Source organism: Neopelma chrysocephalum, unplaced genomic scaffold (genome assembly GCF_003984885.1).
Source record: "Neopelma chrysocephalum unplaced genomic scaffold, ASM398488v2 Primary Assembly neopelma1_147, whole genome shotgun sequence".
NCBI lineage: Eukaryota > Metazoa > Chordata > Aves > Passeriformes > Pipridae > Neopelma > Neopelma chrysocephalum.
The window spans coordinates 4,517,679-4,531,969 of NW_020897809.1; the positions used below are offsets into that span (position 1 = coordinate 4,517,679).

Genomic DNA, 14,291 nt, shown 5'->3' on the forward strand with positions numbered 1-14,291 from the left:
TCACACAAGAATATTATGTTTTAGAAACCCACTCAAAAGCATATTGCTCTCTAAGAGCCCAATCCAGAAAATGGTTCCTCACTTTAGTAAAGTTGCTCATAAGCATTTCTGGGAGTGGAGCCTAGGAGACATTCTCCTTTTTATGCTTTCTTAAACAGTTTATGTGATAGTAACAACAGGAAGATAAATTACTTTGAATGGTAGCAATTAGAGAAATAAGGAGTGTGATAGATTTACCATGTGGAAAACATCTCTCACACATTTTCTTAGTCATTAAACCTACTTTTAATGACACAACACTGATTTCAGAAAGAAACAAAGTTTATTTGATGAATATAAACAAGCTGATCAACACTAAATACTTCCCATACACATGATAACAATGTTATGAACTCTAAATACCTTGGTACTTTACACTTCTACTAGACATTAAATTACAATGACTGTCTAATACATGCCCACTGGTAATTTCTAGGAATTCCTTAGTTTCATATCAATGTCCTTAACCATATATCAATATCACAATCCAGAACATGCCACTCACTTGAAAAAATTATTACAAGAAGCACTATCAAATGAGGATCTAAGGTAAATAGGGAATACTGACCCATTGCTGCAGAACATCACATTCAAACGTCACCCTACACACACAAAAAAAACATTGCGGATATAGTTTGTGTCAACACATCTGAGGTCTTTTCATAAACACTGTTTAAAAAGTAAATTGAAACCCACTTTCAAATGAAAGTCAATGTACAGGTACGTGCATACTGGATACACAAAATTCATTAAATACAAAATTCATACTGTACATTTAAATGAAAGAAAGAATGTGCAGTACAAGACTGATCTCACATTAAAATAATAATCATTATCTTAAATGCTAACCAAAAGTTGGTTTGCTTCATTACACTTAGAGGGGGGAAAAAAAATCTACCAAACATTGCTGAAATAAAATACTTCCCAACATCACAGTGTTTATTGTAAACCCCGAGATTCTATTTTAGTATATGAAAGATTTTCTCCAAACATCATAGAGTATCACATGAAATGAAAATAAAGAAAAAAAAATAAGCAAGAATGGAAAAAAGCAATGTTAGACAAAATTTTCCTCCTTAGGGGCTAACTTTTAGGCCCTGATAAAAGTTTAGATCAATACTCTTACCAACATGAGTGGAGCAAAAATGCCCCTAAAATAATACCTGTGACAAAATTGGCACGTACATATAAATATCTAACTATACAGCTTTGTATCTGTGACCCTATTTTCCCCCTAGTTTACATCCTACTTCAAGTATTCGGTTGCAGAGTTAAGGTAAAGACCTGATTGTAAGAGACACAGACGATTGTCCCCTACTGCGACAACAAATTTGTCATGAGAAACCAGTTTTGTTGTCTGAGTTTCCGAGTGCAACATTTGTCATATGTGCTAAATATACTCCTCAAAGCTTTGCTGTTTCAAAAACAAAGATCTAAAATGCCATTGATAGTTAAAGGACAAACTTTTTAAACATGAATGAAATTGGGATTATCTACGCTATGCTAATTCTATACATTTTACTCTATTTACTGAAGACAGTAACATCCAGCAGGGCTCCTGCTCGAATAAATTGCTCTTTGATTGCACCAAGAATCATGGTACAAGTAAATAAAATATCATCTCTAGATAATAATTTTAAAGGGGTTACTATGTATGGCTCATGTAGGAGTTAATCGCACCACAGGTTCAAAAAATAATTTTTCTAAATTCAGTGCAAGACTTTAGGAGTATCCATTGAGATTTTTTTTTTTTTACAGCAGCAAAGAAAAACTACTAAGGATTAAGGCCACCCATGCTTAAATTTATTGTTTGTCCTTTAAAAATGCAGATATTCTCTTCCCACTGCCATCAGCATGGAAGCATTTCTTCCATGGACAAAAAGATACCTCAACTAAACAGCCAAACATTTTTGCACATGTTTGCCAGACTGACTGAAAATGTTTGTGGAGTCAGAAGGAACTTCTCCTTGAGAAGTTGTAGAGATCTGACTGTCAGTTAATAGTCTCTCACTGAATGTAATGACTTCACATTTTTATTTTTCCTTGCATGTGCTTTAAATTTATTTTACTAGACACATTTTGTTGACACAAACAGCCTTTAAGTGCTATTTGTTCATTGGTATTTTCTTTAACATCTAAGATTCATTGGGGTCCATGTTGGAGACTGTTTTTCAGTGTAGAGAACAATAACAAACAGTTCCACATTTACAGGAGACCTAGTGCATATACTGTATTCACAGCAACCTTATCTTTATTTTTGTTTTTTGTTTGTTTGTTTTTTAAGAGTCCCAGCTTTTATCATTGAAAACATGTATGCATTTGGATGGTAAAAGGTTGATACATCCTTGTGTACATGTCCATATATATACATACGTATGTATTTATATACGCCTCAAGCTTTTACCATCCTGGAATAGATACATCTTGTATATAATCATATATTTATGTTCAAATTAGATGTCCTATGCATTGTCAGAGACACACACCATATTTTCATAAAACTAATCTTTTTCATCAGTTATTAGTACCAAAAATTGATTTCATTTCCAACCTGGCCCAGAGCTTAATACCGGTTATATTATCAATATTTGTTTTTTGTTTGGTTTTGGTTTTGGTTTTTTGATTGATATTATTTTTTCAGTAGATATAAGAAAACAGAGGAGGGTAAAGGCTTGTTTTTATTTTTTGGAAAAGCCCACATCTAACTGGGGGTAAGGTTAATGCCAACACCCTTATATAGCATTTTACTAATACCTCTTTGATAATCTAGTGCAATAGAAGTGATACTTTAGAATAGACTAGGTAAAATCAGCAAATGCAGATACCACATCTAAGAGAATCTGAATTACTTATTAAAATCAATATTAATTTACCAAAAATTAGTTAAATAACCTATTTAACTGAACTTCATTAAACAATCATATTCTGAACAGATGGTTTCTTTGTGAAAACAGAATAACTCATAAGACCCATTAAAAACAGAAATGAAGCTCTTATAATTTCTGCTTGAGTCTCCTTCATTATTTTCCAAAGTATCTAATTTCACAATAGACTACAAGAAATAATGGAGAAAATGCCAATTAATGCAGCATTTCATTAGATATCAACCTTAGCATTCATTTTCTGCATCTGTGATCTTCTCCAGGATATCATGGTCATGTTTGGAGATCCAATGCAATAGATTATCATTGTTACCTTCCAGTGCTACAGTTTTTTCTTCCTTTTTCGCTAGTTCCTCTGACAACTGTAACAAGGGAACAAAATATTCCAATTAACAACATGATTGAAGCATCCAGAACATTCTACTTCTCATCTGACCGAGATTCTCATAGACATGAGTGGGCATATTGCTTTTCTAGGGACTAAGGATTAAGTAAAGCATTTAAATTCAATTTGAACTCACTTACTATGTTCATAGGGTAGCAATTAGTTTTATTGCTGATTTGTATGACAAGATTCCCCCTAAATGGGAAATATTTTAATTTCCTAAGATGTCAAATTCTATTGTGCTTGTGATTGTGTAAACAATGGGTTTTTTGATCTTGTCTATAGGCACAGTAGCTTTGAAGGAAAAATGCTATTAATAAAACGAAATATTTTTATGTGGCAACCAAAGGAGTCATCCATTTATTTCCATGGCAGGTGGGAATATGCTGTACCTCGAGCAACTCTCCAAAACTGAAGCACCGTTTTGTCATTATATTTTAAGCACTTTAAGTTCACTTTAAGTTCTTAAGTACTTATTTAAGTTCTCTCACAGCAGAGAAAGGTTTCATGGATACAAGAAGCTCAGATTTACAGAAGTTACAATGCACAACAGTCTGATATGAGTTTTTCAGCCACACCCCCACTAATCACAGGCAGTTGGTTGCTCTTCATGGCTTGGCATGGCCGAAACCTGGAGGACTGTGAGAGATAATGGGTGTCAGCCCAAGTCAGCCAGTGGGAAGAGCCTTCCTGCCTTCTAAAGAGTGAGACCTGAATGATTTTTATTGTTACACCAGTTGAGCTGCAAGCAACTTCCTGAGCAGAGAGCAGTGAATTAGTCTTATTCACATTATCTGTATATCAGATGAGTGGGAGGAATTAAATGATTCCCTTACAGGGCAGTTGTTCATTTATCCACTGACTCTGTTTCTAGAAAATCTGAAATGCATTATGTATGGGATTCTCTGTTATTGCCCTTCCATTTATGTAACCTTAGAAGTTTCCAAAACATCCAATTGTATGAAAAGAAATTGCCGTACAATGCTTATGCTTTTGCATACAGTTGAAAACTTACGTTTTTCCAAATAGAACTAGTTGACTAAAAAGCCCCTTTAAATTCTAGAATCTAATATTTGTAAGAGAAATTATTCTGTGAGTAAAGTGAAACACTGCTTACAGAATAAACTCAAAAATTATTTTAAATCCTTATTTTCAAGTTCACATATATGTACAAAAGTACATGTAACAGTTTATATCATACAAACTTAGATTAATAGTTCTGCTTTTTCAGTGAGGGGTTGGTACAATTCTTCTGGTTAAAACACTTAGGGACTAATCCAAAGCCCACTGAAATGTGGAAAGGTTCCCACTGACTTTAACAAGTTTTGGATCTGGCCCTTGAATGGTCTAAAAAATGACTTCTGCAGAGCTGGAAAGCCAGGGAGTTCCTAAAGTAGATCATGTTACTAGTTCTGGCACATAAAATCTTTGCAAACTTTTTATGAAAACTGTAAGTCAGAGCATGCATTACGTTTTGTGAACTGTGCATAGCTCCCATTCTTTTGGGTGCCGAGAATTTCCTAATCATCATTCAAAGAGATACTCAGGCAGAGGAAGAGCATGTGTAAATTAATGAGGAGAGTACATTCCAGAAACTGTAGCACAATAATGCTTAGATTTTTAAAACAGGCTCACTAAAACGTAACCACAGCAAATCTTCAATATAGTTGCTATTTTACAAGCTGAAGTTCCTTTGCAATTAACATCTTTTATGCTTGGAAAAATAAGAACCCAGAACAAATTGTCCAATCTGAGGAAGAGCAAAAAACACAAAGTGCACTCTCCCTCCAGGTTGCTCCCCAGATTTTCATTGGGATTTTACTATAGAATGAAATCCGCCAAATAAACCTCACCCACTTAATCAACCCACCTATTCATCAGGAAACCATACATGTATTGGAAGTGTAACAAAAACTTGTTCACCACAGGTAGGAAATGCAAAGTATTTCTCAAGTAAGCCAAATAAATATATAAAAGGATATTGCTGTCAAATACCAACTGAGGTTGAGTAAATTAAATTTATATTTGTTTCTTCAATGCTGTACTTGGGACAAGTCACTGAACCTCTAAAACAGAAATAAAGTTTGGTAACATACATTGGGCCTGAATTCAGCAGTGCTCCAGCTGAAATTAATGTCTTATGAGTTTGGCACCTCTGTCAGTCCATTAGATACCAGTCAATGAAAACAGCAGAAGGATGTGAAGATATAAAAGTGTAGTAGCCCACAAATATTTGTTCAGATTGTTTTTCCTTTGGATAAAGACACCTGCCTGATTAGTACTTTTTACTTCCAATCCTTTCCTCTCAGCAGTGATTTGCAGAAACAAGCTGGAGAGAGTGGGTAAACACAAAGGGGTTAAAGGGGAAACTGTTTAATAACAGTAGTAAAATGCAGGCTATTTTTGACATCTGGGTTAATGTCCATTATGCACCATATGCTTTCCAAATGTTTGCAACAAGCACCCAGATACAAAAACAGATACCCATTCACATAGGCTTAAATTGCCCTCTGCTAACCTGTTACACATGGTACCTACATAAAAGGCCAACAACTGATATGGTAATTAGTGAGTCAGAAAGAGAGGGAATAGCCACTTTATTACAGGGAATTGGTATCTGACCAAATGTTAGTAGAGAAGGATATCATTAATGAAAACCTGTTAGGGTTATTTCTGCTCCTTAATCCATGACAAGGCATCTGTACTATAATGTGACATCTTTTAAAAAGCTGTCAGGATGAATTCCTCAGTTTCCTTCTCCAGACTCATTCATCATTACTGCAATCAGAGTACTAACAAATGATGGGAAATTATTTCATTTTCTGGAAACAAGTAACTAGACTGAAAAGTAGTATTTAAAAAATAAGGCCATAACTCATAAGGTCTTTCTCAAGTGACCTCTTGGGACTCGCCTGTGCCTCTTGCAACAACAAAATCTAAATGGCATGAAGGAAAAAAAAGTATTCTCAATTTTTACCTTTATCTGTGCAAAACCATGAAAAGAATGACTCGATTAACTAAAACAAAGCCTTGGCACATACCACTCTAAATTCTGTCCCTGCCGCCAGCTTATTGTGTGACTAAGCAAAAATCATATTATTTTTCTGTGCCTAACTTGCTCTCGCTACAGCAGGCATAACATCAGGCTCCTCACAGGAATTTGCAAGGCTTAATGTTTGTAATGTGCCTTAAGAGTCTTGGATGAGTGCTAAGTATTATTATTTTTCAGTTCCTGCATTTGATTAAAACTGAAATAACATAGTAAAAATTAAATTAATATATTAAGTTACAAGTAAAGAGCAAGCATGTGGTTTGTGGAGCTACTTATAACACTTTTAATACGAACATGTATTACAGACTAGGTGATTCCCAAGGTCTGTACTGACATGTACCATGTGGGCATAACTTAACAACTGAAAAACCCCCCAGAAGTTTGATTCAGCCAAAAATCTGCTTGTGGCTTCTGTGTGAGCCCAGAGCTTGGACCAGTGGGAGCACTGTGGGCTGCTTTTCCCTGCCCCTGAAGTGCAGTTGCAGACATGATCAGAGCCCAGATATTTGCAACGCAGCACAAGAAACAATATTGGGTAGCACAGATCTGCTGGAGTGCTTGCCACTGCGGAGTTCCCTTAACACAGGATATGACAGTGGCATAATATGTGCTATTTGAACCTCTCTGTCATTACAGCCCCAACAATAAATACCGTTTTTGCTACTTCCTCCTGGCCGAACTCTTGTGGAAAGAATGAAAACCCACCTCTCACTTTCTAAAGAATACAGTAACCTGTTAAAACCTGTTATATTGATAGGAAAACCTCCCGTGAGGAGGGCCAAGAGGAGAAACAATTAAGACATAAAGTTGTATCCAACCTATGTACAAAATGTTCAATGCTGAGATGCCAAAGACACCTAAGACACTTGTTGAGCTGAGTGAAAAGGTAAAATCTAGTTTAAATTTATAGCATTCCTTCAGTGTCCCTCTAGGAGTTTGGCTTTTTGCCAGTGTTCCTTGTTAAAAATTTGTTAAACGTGTTTGGCATTAATGCAAACACAAAGTGCTCATTTGTTACAAATTCTATTGGAATGCATTCATTTAAGGCAATGAAGTAGTTACCAGAAAAGAAAAAATGTTCATTAAGTACATTTTAAAAATACAATGATGTATGCGGTGCATAACTATGGCGCCCCAGTGGCTATATAAATATCTGACAGAATAACCACAAGTTGTGTTTGGTTTGAAATTGGAATCTTTTAAACATAACCGATAGAACAAAAACTGGTTTTGTTTGTTGTCAAAACTGATGTTAGTCTTTCTTGTTTAGAACTACTTATAATAACCAAAGTTTTGGCGTGCATTTTTTTACATCTCAAATCAATAAAGCCCACAGGTTAAAGTAATGCTCAAGGAAGTTTCTTGATTCAAAAGGTGAGTGCAGCACTGCACATTATCTGGAGAACACTGGACACAGAAAGTAAACACCCTGCTTGGAGGAGAACAAATTTTAGTCATTCTTAAAAACTCCACTTAAGGAAATGTTACCTGGGAGATCTGCAACTGTCTGACAACATTCAGGTACACCCAGGCAAAAGGTGTCCTGCTCTACTCTTAATGCACTGGTCCTTTCAGAAAATAAGGAGTTCAAACCTAGTTTACGAAATCCTAATAACAACTCCCTCTTTTACAATAATGTGAAATATCCCTGGTAATGATAACTCTTAATTTTTAATAGGCAATTGTGAGGTTTAGATGCTAGAAAATATCTTCTTAGCTACATTGTAAAAGTAAACCCATTTTTCTTTTTACTTTTTCAATAATTTATAGTTACTTACTAAAAAGTTTAAAAATGGTAAATACATGAGTAAAACATATTCAAAAGAAAGATCCAGAAACTGTGTGATTTAATTAAATATTGAAAGGTTCACAAAAACCCATCAGCATAAAAAGTTATTTATAAAGACAAAATTAACTTTGCTCCATTTCTGGCAAAGAAATTATTTATCCCAGTTGTTGCTATTTATGTTTTAAATTCACTACACAGTAAACTTCAGAAGGATCTGCAGCTGGTGGTAGAATCACTGCACGAATGTGATGAACTTTCCATATTGCTATAATGCCAGAATTGTTAATCTTAGTTAGGGATAAAAGCAGATACCATTGGGATGAATAAAATCAAATGGATTCAAGCCCTCTAGAGAGTAAGAGTCCTTGAAAACTACTGTACAATTATATCATAAAATTAGATGAAGTTTATGAACCTTGAGACTATTTGGACAAGGATGCCTTCTCTACTGGGAATGTTTATAAATCAAAATTAGACAAGTGCTATATGAGTTGAAAGACAGCTATTTTTTTCTTATAACCTTTTTCTTTTCATAAAACAAGTCTAGTCCAAATCAAAGCTCTTCAGAAATATGAGAAAACTCAGCACATATCCTTCAATCTGTCACTTTGACGCTGAATTACAAAGAGGGTTATAGGGAATGTTAAGGATGGTTTCAGTGCAGCAGTCTGCCATGGGCTGAGCTGGAGCGGATTGAAGATGATGGAAGAATTCCTGTCGATTCCAGGAGACCCTCAGTCCGCTCAAGGAGGCGGCCGTGACTCAGCAGCACAGGGCACGGGGTTCTATGTCAAGACATTTATGACTTCCTTAGGATGCAGCACGTGAGACCATGGCAACTTCTTTTTTTTTGTTATTTAAATGGAACTGAAGTGACAAGTAAAGAAGAAGAATTGAGTAAAGTGGCTCAAACAACAACGTTCCCAATGCGATCCGGAAAGCTGTCAATGACAGACATCACTGGATGAAATTGGAAGGTGCCTTTTCCATCCTGGCTGATGCGGAATGCCATTTATTCTCGTGCCCGGGACTAATTAGGGGCCTTTTTTTTTTTTTTTTTTTTTTTTTGAAGATCAAGGTTTTTGCGATCTCTGCTGCTTAATAACACGGTGTTGCCTGCCCGCCACCTGGCCCGGCGCGGCTCTCCCGGCTCCCGGCGGCGGCACCGCCTCGGGACACGGCAAGTGCGGGCAGGAAACCGCCGGCACGGCCGCGCTTAACCCGCGCACTGCCGGCCCCGCCGCGGGGGACAGCCCACAGAAACCCGTGTGCCTGGAAACCTGGCACTGAGGGCGAAATTACCACATCGGCGTGGTGATAAAGCTGGCATCGGACCCTCGGAGACGGGGATGAGCGCAGGCGGCAGCGCCGGCTGCGAACCCACGCACCACTCTTTGCGCTGCCAGCGCACAGACATCTCGTGTTCCCGCTGGCTGGGGAAAGAAGTGGTTAAATAAAAGCTGTGTCAAGCCCCCAGTCTAATAAGTCATCTTATTAGGAAGTTGTGATGCCCTGTTTGCCCTCGCCTGTGGCTTGTCTGCTCCACTGAAAGGTCTCCTGCTGGGACCTTTGTGGCATTATACGAGGTAGAGAAGGCTGCTGCAATATATGAGCCTTGGTTTGGAGCAGCCAAAACAGCGGGAGAACTAAGCTGCAAAGAATTAAACATGTAACAACTTTGTAAAAGCACAGACAGTGATTGAGGTTGGCCCTTTTGCTGTTGACACATTCTGGCCCCTGTAGGTTGTGGTCACTAAGCCCATTAGAGCTGCAGTGTGGCAACATCTAGTTCAGCAAGTTCAATGTGTTTCTGTTTTATTTCTAAATACTGGACGCAAGCTGGCAGCGATAGGAGAGTGGAATATGGCACCAGAAATATGTCATAAACACAGTCGTCATTGTCAGGGATGTGAAATTACTTTTCAAACTATTTATTTTTAGCAGAGGGAGGGTGGGTGTATTTTTGCATTTTGTTAACTGAAATTTAATTGCGACTTGCTGCATGATTTGTTTAATTAAAAAAAATAAAAAGAAAGGAAACCTCAAGATGCTGTTTTCTCTTAGAAGAGAAAATTTTCACTAGAGAGAAAAATCTTTCTTGCTAGAAATTCACTGCAAAATGAAACGAGAAGAAATGAACTCACTAAAATCTCTGCTGGGATAGGTTTCACTTATAAGCACCTACTTATTTAAATCAACACTCCCAGTGTTCTAATTTTTTTCATTTCTTTAAGATAAAACATATATTTAACGCAGAATTTAAAAACTGGATTGTAAAATGGAAAAGAAAGATTAATTAAATTAATGAAAGGAGATATTACAGACATAACTGAGGGGTAGATTTGATTTCTAAATCCTAATATGCAGAAGAATACACCTTCCCATTTCCCTAAGGACCACACTTTTTCAGGGAACCGTGCAAGGTTTCTATTGCACATTGATGGGATGCTTGTGATCCCTCAGTTCTGAAAGCTCTGTTTGCCTTTCAAAATTGCATTGTGGTCCCACGTTTTGTAAATCCCTGCAGATTCATCACTGCCACGAGTTACCAGTCTGTAGATATGGAGCAAATAATGAGTTGGCTGAACACTCGTGTATCTGAAACATTTGTCTCTCTCTTGAGCCTGTTACGTGTTGCCTCTGCCCTCATCCCCAGATGAGCTAAAGCTTATGTAAGAGGTTAAATGTGCAGAGAATGATAAAGACATGTCACAGCTGAAGGAGGGAAGGGGTTGGCAATCTTTTGTTCTTTTTCCCTGGTGCCCTCCCCTGTGTTTTTCAGGGGTTTTTGCTCAGGCAGAAGTTTCAACTTGCTGATCCACAAAAAATGACTGGCCACTCCTTTTGGAGGGACAAAAGGGCAAAGCAGATTCTTTCTTTGGCCACCAGTGGTGAAGGAGCATTTCTTTTCTGTTCTTAGGAGTTTGCCTGAGCCAAGCAAGGTCATAGCTGTGGCTTTTCTCTGCATGAGGGAAATTTCTAGAATTTGTAGGAGTTATTTTTTTTCTGCCATCTTTTGAGATTTGCTGATAGTTTGGGACTAGAAGGAAATTCTTAAGATCTCATACATATTTGACTGGTTGTAGCAAGGATGATTTGGGTTTTACCTCATGCATCCTACCAGAGTCAGTCAATATTTAATAGCTAAAATTGGCTGGCTGTTGTGCTTGGATAACTCTAGTTACTGTGGCTGCTACCACACTGTTGTTAGAAGCATATTGGTTACTAGATCTTGTACCAGAGTAAATACTAATAAATTTGGTGGTTGTGGTGAGGAAGTTTAATCCAAAAGCATTCCAGCCAACGAGGAGGCACACAAGGGCTGTACTCCTTCTTTTGATGTGCCCAAAGGCTGGATGGAGTCGGGCGGAAGAGAGGTGGTGAGGGCTGAGTGCAGGTTTGAGGTACTTGACGTGTGTGCCTATTTCTGCCCTAAGGAAAAGGGTGGATTCTTGGCTAGAAAGGACAAGACTTCTTAGAAGTGCTGGACATAGCATAGTGTCCTTAGGGCAGATAACTCCAGTAAGTTAGCAAAAGTTTGCTGGGATTATTTTTTCTTAACCAAACATGAAATTTAATAAAGATGCATCTAATCGGTTGTGCCTGCTTTCCCAATCACCTCAGATTGCTTATCTTCTACAGTTGAGAATAAACTAAAGAGCTTCAGAGTCTTACTCTGTGGATCTGAATATCTGTACCAACAGCTGTATGTTCCCACCTATACTTCATAATTTAGACAAACCATTAACATGCCATTTCATTAGTTTGTTCTGCTAGTTAATAGCCCTGTACTCTTTAAAGTTATCCTATCAGTTATATTTAAATACTGATTGTGCTGTGAAGGACATTGTGAGGTATGGTTATTGTAGTAATAATAATATAAAAGAAATCAATATGCCAAAGGATAGTCAGAGTTCTATAGTATACAAAAAACCTGTTTTACAGTACATGAGATATACTTTCATCTTCTTCCCCCCCAAATGATCCTAAATATATTTTTTATTTTACCTGGTTTATGATATGAACCTACTCATAAAAGTGAAGTGTGATATTTACAGTTGCATCTTTTAATGCCAAGAAGAAAGAGATACAACTAAGGAAAGTATTAGTAGGTTTGGTCTATTTGAAGACCAATGCTGGATCTACTTAAAACCCTTCGAACTGCTAAAGCATTACAATGACTGTGTGTGGCACTGTGAACATGACCATACACGCTCCACAGCTACTTATTTTTTAAATACCCATCCAAGTAACACGCAGCATTTTGAAATCTAACTTGTGTGGTCTAGTTATGCAATAATTTTTATAATTTAGGCCCCAATATTATGAGCTTCTCCACAATTATGGCTCTGCCCACGCATTTCTCAGTGCACGATAGGGAAGACTTAGGGACCAGTTCTGGTAAGCATATAAGCATATGTTTTAATTCTTTACTCTTTACTTTAAATGAGACTTAAAAGTGCACCTAATACTAAGAGAAGGCTTAAAAGTTTATCCTGAAAGGGATCTTACAGGCTTTCATTTAACTAAGGGCACACATATAATATGCCATGCATATTGAAGACCCACAGTTATCAGCATACTAAGAATGACTATTGCATAAAGGGAAATAATAAAATAGCAATAAGCAAGTGTTTGAGCAAAATATTGCTCCCCCAATCTTCAAACACCATGTTTATAATCACTTTGAAACTCAAAAGCACGCATATGTGTAAGAGTTGGAGAGATCAGAGGCTTAGATTGCAAGATTTCCAAAGGAGATACTCAGACCTTCCATGGAAGTGTCAAATGACAGGTAAACATATACAACTAAAAATATGAACTCTATTATAAAATCATATAAAACTACAATGGTGACTTTTCTACTTGATGCTATTATAAAAGAGATTGATGCATCTCAACTAAACTGTTTAGCAATACAAGTCTAGGAAATTTCTGAACAAAAATAATCACCACAGTTTCTCATTAATCACAATTTACACTGAGTAGTACTTTTTTTGCTTAGAGAACACCTATTTCTCTATGATCATTTTCTTTTTCCTCTCAATGTCCCATTCCAGACAATGATGAACACAGGATGTAAAAAAGGAAGAGGAGAAGGAGGAGGATCACCCATGTCCTTTGCAGATTTTTTTGCCAATAGAATGTTTTGGGATCTTTCATTTCATTAAATGAAATCTAATTTTTCATTCCACCTTTAGGCATTGCTGTGATAATGATCACAAAATGTTTTGTAGGCTCATAGAAAATGGAGCTTGTTCCAATAATAATTGATCTGTCTTCCAAATTTCAAAGTGTGGATCAAGAACAACTCACACCTTCCCCTGTCCCTATGCGGAAGGAAACAGGGAATTCCCCCTTCAGGCAATGCAGGTGCCCCTGAGAGCTCAGGGTTCCTGCTAAATCCAGAACATTGCATTTAATAATCCTCAGTAGACCAACACCATCCACAAACCATTTAGCACTGTTCCAGTTTCATTTATCCTTGTGGTCTCTGCAGTTGGCATGGCAAGTGTGGGCAACAGTTACACGATATTTGAGTCACTATTGCTCGTATTATATGTAGAACCACTGCCAGCTCATTTCACTCTGAGTCCATATTGCAGGAAAATTTACCATTAATTTCATCTTCACACCCTTCAGACTATTCATGATTTTAGAGAATTCTCACATTTCTACCTCTTTTCCTAACTGAAGCTTCTCTTTACATAGAAACAATTTAAAATCTCCTTTTTTTTTTTTTAGCATTTGCTGTGCTCTCTGTTCTTTCTCAGTGGCTTATCAGAAATACATGGAATAGCAAAGATGTGGGCAAGCCTTGAACAGGTACAGGCATTAAAAATGGCTTTGTGTTTAAATAGCAATTTTTTTTCCTAAGTATTTATTATATTGTTTCCTGTTTTTACCACTGCTGCAAATAAAGCTAAGTTTTTGGAGAACTATGCACAATAATTCCAAAATCTCCATCCTGAAAAGTAATAGCTAATTTACATCCAGAAATTAAGTATGTAGTTTTGGGGTTGCTTGCCTCCCATGTGCTTCATTTTACATTTATCTAAAGGAAATTTCATCTGCTCAATCCCTCAAATCACTGCAACCTAGATTTCAGATTTTCAGAATTCCTTCAATCCTGCAGAGGAGCAA

General features: G+C 37.0%; 1 protein-coding gene across 9 annotated transcripts in view; it reads right to left on the minus strand.

Annotated features, from left to right (window-relative positions):
• Positions 1-303: 303 nt before the first annotated feature.
• ERC2 (ELKS/RAB6-interacting/CAST family member 2) overlaps positions 304-14,291 on the minus strand; it is a 443,741-nt gene continuing 429,753 nt past the window's right edge. For all 9 annotated transcript variants that reach the window (XR_003536997.1, XR_003536996.1, XR_003536995.1 and 6 more), the window contains one exon: positions 304-3,283. The gene's annotated coding sequence lies outside the window, so the exon portion shown is untranslated. The remainder of the gene's footprint in view (positions 3,284-14,291) is intronic.